An 8626-nucleotide genomic window follows, 5' to 3' on the forward strand; every position below is an offset into this window, starting at 1 on the left:
AATAATGCTAGGGCTTTTCTTCTTACCAACAAGAAATCATCACCACTACGTCTACGTATGCATTATTTTTGTGATGACCTTCAAGATAAGTTGGCTATCAGAAACAGAGATAAGGTTGTTTATTCTACCAGAAGAATTTAGGCAGATATGAAATATGTTCGAAGTTTTATAATACTAGTCAACAGTCGTTATCAGGTGTTAATTCTAATGATATACATTTTGCAGACATGCTGGATCAGGGAATAGATCCATTGTCCATAGGGGAAGTCTTATAGATAATATTATATCCTGAATTTAAATGCTATGAATGCTATAATTAAGATCTTAGACATCAATATTGTCTTTTCAACAGAAACAAGAACTACCTTTAAAAAAGACAAGTTCACGGATCAGGTGTATAGTACATGTGCTTTGAGCTACTTTGGTCTAACATTTAATATTCATATCTAACCTACTCTGCACTTATTCGACAATAAATAAGTGATATAAGGCTTAATAATGATACCTGCGTCTTGACTGTGCAAAACAATATTTTTTAAAAACCTCATTTTGCATTTAGTTTTTTAAGCCCCATTGGGAGCCACCTACAGGATCTCATTTTGCATTTAAGTTTTTATTGTGTTGCAAAGTAGCAAAACTTTCTTTATATATGGTGCAATTTGTGCCTGGAAAAGGCTATCCCCTCTTACAACCTATCAACAGGTCTGATTTCTATAATGAGGTGTCACCGGGTTTGCAAGAGATAATAATACCAAATCTAAACACCATGAAATTCACCACATCACGACCAAGCTCACATTGGGCGCCCCATTCCTTTTTAAAGGAATTTTTATTTATTTTTACTTTGTAAGCGCTACGAGCTTGTCATAAGGAACAGCGCACCAAAAGTTTTCTGTTTATATGTTATGTTATGTTAAAATGTATACTTTTGCTAGTTTAGAGTTGATTATTGTCGAGATAATCTAATTAGAACCCCGGTTGGTGTAAAAAATCATAATATTTGTCATGTAACGCTAAGGGTGGCGAGTTCAGGACACACGGCCATATAACAGTCCTCAAAGTAAATTTTATAAATCTAATGATATATTCTTAAAGTGTATGTAGCTGGGAGGAAAAGCCGACGATCAATTGAAAATGTTAACCTTTCATATTGAAGATATGGATTTTCCCAAAAAGACCTAATTTTTTTCGGTGTTTGGGGGGAAAAAATCCATATCTTCAATACGAAAGGTCAATTGATCGTCGGCTTTTCATCGCACCTATAAATCATCAGTCGTAGTTATAGTAGTCTTTTTCGGAGGTCAATGGGCGTGGCTAATTAGCACATATGAATATTCATGAGATGGGCGTGGCTAATTAGCATATATTAATATTCATGAGATGGGCGTGGCTAATTAGCATAAATTGTAAAAAAAAAGTTGGAAAAAAATTACAAAAATATAATTTCAGAAAAAAATTTCAAAACAAAAATTCAAACAAAATTTCAACAACAAAAATTCAAACAAAATTTAAAAAAAAAATTCAGAAAAAAATTTCAAAAAAAAATTTCAACAAAAAAATTTTCAAGAAAAAATTTCAAAAAATTATTTTTTTAATTTAAAAAAGAAGTTTTTTTCAGAGTGACCCTTGACTCGGAAGTGACCTTTGACCCGTTTTTGTTCTAGAAACACCAAAATTTTTAAAATAAGGGAAAAAATTTGCCTAAAATAACGCGTCGTATCGGCCGTACTATGGAAGGTATCGGCGTCAAATTCGATATATACGGTAAGGGTCGTATTACAAACTACCCGCGGGGGTCGAGGGGTCAAAAGGTCAATGCGTATTTTTCGTTCTATAGCACGTATCAAAGTAAAAAAATTTGGGTTTTGACCGTGGGCCGTAAAACGCGACTTTACGGCCTATATCGTTTTCAAATGGGCCTTTTCCCTCGCCATCTCCGGATCCATGCCGTCGCCGAAAAACTGTTCGTATTTTTCCCTCATGTCTTCCGTAGCTTCTTTAGCTCCTGCGTACCATTCCCGATAAGCCTTGTTGTCTTCCAGTTCGTCGCCGGACTCTCGGTCCGAGACAACCTCCGAGTTGTTATCGTCGGAATCCTCCTCTTGTACAAGTGTCGCTCATGTCTCTCAAGATCGTACTTGCGCGAGAACGTCCTGCCGCACGTGGAGCAAGGATAAGATTTAAAGGTATTCATGTCGATTGCTCAGAAGTTAGGATTGAAATGACTGACTTATATACTAAACTTTGGTGTTACGCCTTACGCTAATCATTACGCAATTGACACATTAAATTGCGTAATTAACACATTTGAAATTGCAATTGACGCATTTGAAAATGCAATTGACGCATTTGAAAATGCAATTGACGCATTTGAAAATGCAATTGACGCATTTGACTACCCAATTGACGCAATTTGTTACGCTTTGACGCATTTCGTTACCAGATCGAAGCCTTTTGATGCAATACGTTATGCTTTGACGCATTTTGTTACGCAATTGAAGCATTTCATTATGCTTTGACGCATCTCGTTACGCAATTGATGCAATTCGTTGCGCTTTGATGCAATTCGTTGCGCTTTGATGCATTTCGTTATGCAATCGAAGCGTTTTGACGTATTGGAGCATTTTATCGTATATGTGGTGGTGGTGGGATAGGATAATCAGTTTTATCCGGCTCTAACCTGTTTTATCCGGTTCTATATCGCGATGCCTCATCGACTCATTTCACCGCTCCTTTTCGAGCTCACCTCATTCCTCGCTTTTCGACTCGATTTACGCCTCTTTTACGCGATGGAAGCGTTTGGGTCAAAGGTCACTTACGGGTCGAGGGGTCATGAGGTCAAAACCCGAAATTGTTTACTTTGATACGTGCTATAGAACGAAAAATACGATACTTCCCTAGACAAAATTTATTTTTTAAGCGCATTGACCTTTCGACCCCTCGACCCCCACGGGTAGTTTGTAATACGACCCTTACCATATATAACAAAAACGGGTCAAAGGTCACTTCCGGGTCAAGGGTCACTCTGAAAAAAACTTTATTTTTTTTTCAAAATTTTTTTTTTAATTTTTTTTTTAATTTGTTCTTGAAATTTTTTTATATTTTTTTTGACATTTTGTTTGATTTTTTTTTGACATTTTTTTTTTAATTTTATTTTGAAATTTTTTGCAATTTTTTTTTCACAATTTTATTCAAATATGCTAATTAGCCACGCCCATCTCATGAATATTCATATATGCTAATTAGCCACGCCCATTGACCTCCGAAAAAGACTACTATAACTAATATCAGATTTATAAAGTTTACTTCGAGTACTGTTAAATATTAAAAATATCAATTTTTAATCATTTGCCATAAAATGGGTATTACATTGCGAATTGCAAAAAATTATTTAATATCAGAACGACATTCTTTGTATTTAGAATGCAATTCGATATGTCTGATGTGCTCTAATGTCCCACAATAAATACTGTCCAAACGTTCATACCCCATCCCTTCAAGCCTCAATGTACGATCTTTTTTCAGAATTTACCTTTATTTTTTTTAACCCGATTTTTTGGCATATTTGTAATACTTACACATGTTCTAACTTAAAAGGGCATTTCGTGATCCACAGCCTCATCCCCACACTTTTCTCAAAAAAAGTTGAGATTTTTACATCACTGGAAACCTCTGGCTACATAATGTTTATGTACAAAATATTTCTTGCAGATTAATTCGTTTAGCAAAGATATCGTGAAATTTGAATTTCGTTCTGGTGCACCAGAACGAAATTACAACGCATTGTCTATGGAGCAGTATAATACACATAATCATGCATAACTCGCGAACGCAAAATCGGAATCAACTGAAATTTTGGGAATAGGTTTTTTCGTGGATATCTAATGAAAAATGACATAAATAGAGGATGCTAGGATCACCGTACTCCTTTAAATCTATGAGCAAACTGTCAAAATCGCCCTATTTGTAGTAAAACGGGATGATTTTCTGTTGGTCCAACATAAAATCATAATTTTTAGATTATGATTTTATGTCGGCCACGATCGCAAACCATAGTCTCCTACAAAACTAGTTTGGTTACGCTCCCTCCACATGTGGAGGGAGCGTAACCAAACTGGCCGCGTAGGAGACTAAACTCTGAGGCCGCACTCGCTGTCCTAATCCAAATAGTGCGAGATGTTTCGAGTGATAGAGGTGAAGTTTATGATGTTGTTTCTTTGCAAATTCCCAATGTTTTTCGCGTCCAAATGTATTGGGAACTTTCATAATGATTGCATATTATCAATTTGGAAGAAAAAGAAAAATCTAAAAATTTAAAAAGATCTTACATTAAAGGGGCATTTCGTGATCCACAGCCTCATCCCCCCACTTTTCTCAAAAAAGTTGAGATTTTTACATCACTGGAAACCTCTGGCTACATAATGTTTATGTACATAATATTTCTTGCAGATTATTTCGTTTAGCAAAGATATCGGCGAAATTTGAATTTCGTTCTGGTGCACCAGAACGAAATTACAACGCATTGTCTATGGAGCAGTATAATACACATAATCATGCATAACTCGCGAACGCAAAATCGGAATCAACTGAAATTTTGGGAATAGGTTTTTTCGTGGATATCTAATGAAAATGACATAAATAGAGGATGCTAGGATCACCGTACTCCTTTAAATCTATGAGCAAACTGTCAAAATCGCCCTATTTGTAGTAAAACGGGATGATTTTCTGTTGGTCCAACATAAAATCATAATTTTTTAGATTATGATTTTATGTCGGCCACGATCGCAAACCGTAGTCTCCTACAAAACTAGTTTGGTTACGCTCCCTCCACATGTGGAGGGAGCGTAACCAAACTGGCCGCGTAGGAGACTAATTCTGAGGCCGCACTCGCTGTCCTAATCCAAATGGTGCGAGATGTTTCGAGTGATAGAGGTGAAGTTTATGATGTTGTTTCTTTGCAAATTCCTCTGGCTACATAATGTTTATGTACATAATATTTCTTGCAGATTATTTCGTTTAGCAAAGATATCGTGAAATTTGAATTTCGTTCTGGTGCACCAGAACGAAATTACAACGTATTGTCTATGGAGCAGTGTAATACACATAATCATGCATAACTCGCAAACGCAATATCGGAATCAACTGAAATTTTGGGAATATGCTTTTTTCGTGGATATGTACTGAAAAATGTCATAAAAAGAGGATGCTAGGATCACTAAATACTCCTTTAAGGCTTTAAGCCGAGTATGATTTCCAGTATGCAAAATTCAGCTGAACATTCACATTGTAGATACCAAATGTTTACCTTTTATAGACTTGACTACGATTCTTTTTACTGATTAATATCTTTTTCTTTCTCATTTCAAAGCCATGAAGACAAGACTCCGATTTCAATATTTACAGCGCAGGCCATATCAAGTTCAACTCGAGTCAGATTATGCACACCGTTTTCTACCATACAGATGTATCTACTGCAGACGGTTATACAGTAATTTGACATATTATATGAAACATGTGATAAGACATAGAGCAAAATTAAACAGATACTGGTACAGAGCACAGAAACAATACCAATGTAAATATTGTGAAAAGGGTACCTCACAGGCTGGAGTCAAGACTAGACATGAAAGGATTCACACCAAAGAGAAGCCATACCAATGTAAATATTGTGAAAAGGGTTTCTCACATGCCGCAAACAAGACTAGACATGAAAGGATTCACACAAAAGAGAAACCACACGAATGTAAATATTGTGAAAAGACTTTCTCAGATGTAAGTAACAAGACTAGACATGAAAGGATTCACACCAAAGAGAAACCATACCAATGTAAATATTGTGAAAAGAGTTTCTCACAGGCTGGAGTCAAGACTAGACATGAAAGGATTCACACCAAAGACGAACCATACCAATGTAAATATTGTGAAAAGGGTTTCCCATATGCCGGAGACAAGACTAGACATGAAAGGATTCACACCAAAGAGAAACCATACCAATGTAAATATTGTGCAAAGACTTTCTCACATGCCGGAGACAAGACTAGACATGAAAGGATTCACACAAACGAGAAACCATACCAATGTAAATATTGTGAAAAGACTTTCTCAGATGTAAGTAACAAGACTAGTCATGAAAGGATTCACACCAAAGAGAAACCACATCAATGTAAATATTGTGAAAAGAGTTTCTCAAAGGCAAGTGACAAGACTGTGCATGAAAGGATTCACACCAAAGAGAAACCTTACCAATGTAAATCTTGTGAAAAGACTTTCTCAGATGTAAGTCACAAGACTAGACATGAAAGGATTCACACCAAAGAGAAACCATACCAATGTAAATATTGTGAAAAGACTTTCTCACTTGCAGGTAATAAGACTGTACATGAAAGGATTCACACACAAGAGAAACCATACCAATGTAAATATTGTGAAAAGACTTTCTCACTTGCAGGTAAGAAGACTGTACATGAAAGGATTCACACCAAAGAGAAACCATACCAATGTAAATATTGTGAAAAGACTTTCTCAGATGTAAGTCACAAGACTAGACATGAAAGGATTCACACCAAAGAGAAACCATACCAATGTAAATATTGTGAAAAGACTTTCTCACTTGCAGGTAATAAGACTGTACATGAAAGGATTCACACACAAGAGAAACCATACCAATGTAAATATTGTGAAAAGACTTTCTCACTTGCAGGTAATAAGACTGTACATGAAAGGATTCACACCAAAGAGAAACCATACCAATGTAAATATTGTGAAAAGGGTTTCTCACAGGCAGGAGACAAGACTAGACATGAAAGGATTCACACCAAAGAGAAACCATACCATGTAAATATTGTGAAAAGGGTTCCTCAGATGTAAGTAACAAGACTAGTCATGAAAGGATTCACACCAAAGAGAAACCACATCAATGTAAATATTGTGAAAAGAGTTTCTCAAAGGCAAGTGACAAGACTGTGCATGAAAGGATTCACACCAAAGAGAAACCTTACCAATGTAAATCTTGTGAAAAGACTTTCTCACATGCCGGAGACAAGACTAGACCTTAAGGATACGATACATGATTTACCGACAAGTGACTCATTTCGGAATACGATCATGAATTTTGAAGAAAAAAAAGTTTTCACAGGCTTCGTTTGGGATTCAAACCAGCGATTCGAACCTTCCTTTGATTACGGGTCTAGTGCTTTACCGCTCGGCCACGGTGGCAGTTGAGCGGAGGAGTGTATTGATAAAAGATAAATCTCATAATGCCAGCTTTAGCCTTTTGTTTACTAAAAAAAGACGCGTTTTGTAAAGATAGATTAGCCGTTTTATGCATAAAATGATAGCACGAACGTTTGGGAAAGGTTTCAAACAAATAATAAAGACACTGATGTGATGATGAACTTGTGTAAGTCGGGAAATATCTGCGTCTCAATGTTTTGTTTTGGTTTTAGGAATTTGACCTTAAAATTTACGACTTCAAGACATAATTTGAAATCAACAAAAGATATTTCAACAGTATATGGCCTCATTCTTTCTCTAGAATGTTTTGCACATGTATGTGAAATAGCTTCAACAATGGTTCGCTCCATAATGGTAAAAACAGTCTCGACCTAAAAAAGGGCGAGAGGTACCGTATTTACGGATTCAGGCTAAATTTAAAATTGATATGAAACGTTTGTTTTTTGATCGATTACAAAAATAAATTTTTGTCATATAAAGAAATTGGGTCTGGCGTGAATTACACTAAAGTTTTTATTCTTAGGGCTCTTTGACTTCTTCAAATAATTTTTTTAATGATAGAATGAATCCCCTGGCCCTCTATAATTACGCACAAAAGATCGAGTCCCCTTAAAGGATTCACACACAAGAGAAACCATACCAATGTAAATATTGTGAAAACACTTTCTCAAATGCCGTAGACAAGACTTGACATGAAAGGAATCAAAGGATTCACTCAAAAGAGAAACCATACCAATGTAAATATTGTGGAAAGACTTTTTCAGTTGTAAGTAACAAGACTAGACATGAAAGGATTCACACCAAAGAGAAACCACACCAATGTAAATATTGTGAAAAATGGTTCTCAAAGACAAGTGACAAGACTGTGCATAAAAGGATTCACACCAAAGAGAAACCTTACCAATGTAAATATTGTGAAAAGACTTGATCAGATGTAGGTCACAAGACTAGACATGAAAGGATTCACACCAAAGAGAAACCATGTAAATATTGTGAACAGACTTTCTCGGAGGGAAGTAATAAGATTAAACATGAAAGGATTCACACCAAAGAAAAACTTTACCAATGTAAATATTGTGAAAAGAGTTTTTCAACTTCAAGTAACAAGACTGTGCATGAAAGAAGTCACACCAAAGAGAAACCTTACCAATATAAATATTATGAAGACCTTCAGATGTAGGTCAAAAGACTAGACATGAAAGGATTCACACCAAATAGAAACCACACGAATGTAAATATTGTGAACAGAGTTTCTCAAAAGCAAGTGACAAGACTGTGAATGAAAGGATTCACACCAAAGAGAAACCTTACCAATGTAAATATTGTGAAAAGACTTTCTCAGACGTAGGTCACAAGACTAGACATGAAAGAATCCACACCAAAGAGAAACCAT

This window comes from Amphiura filiformis, chromosome 19, assembly GCF_039555335.1.
Source record: "Amphiura filiformis chromosome 19, Afil_fr2py, whole genome shotgun sequence".
In the NCBI taxonomy this organism is placed as follows: domain Eukaryota; kingdom Metazoa; phylum Echinodermata; class Ophiuroidea; order Amphilepidida; family Amphiuridae; genus Amphiura; species Amphiura filiformis.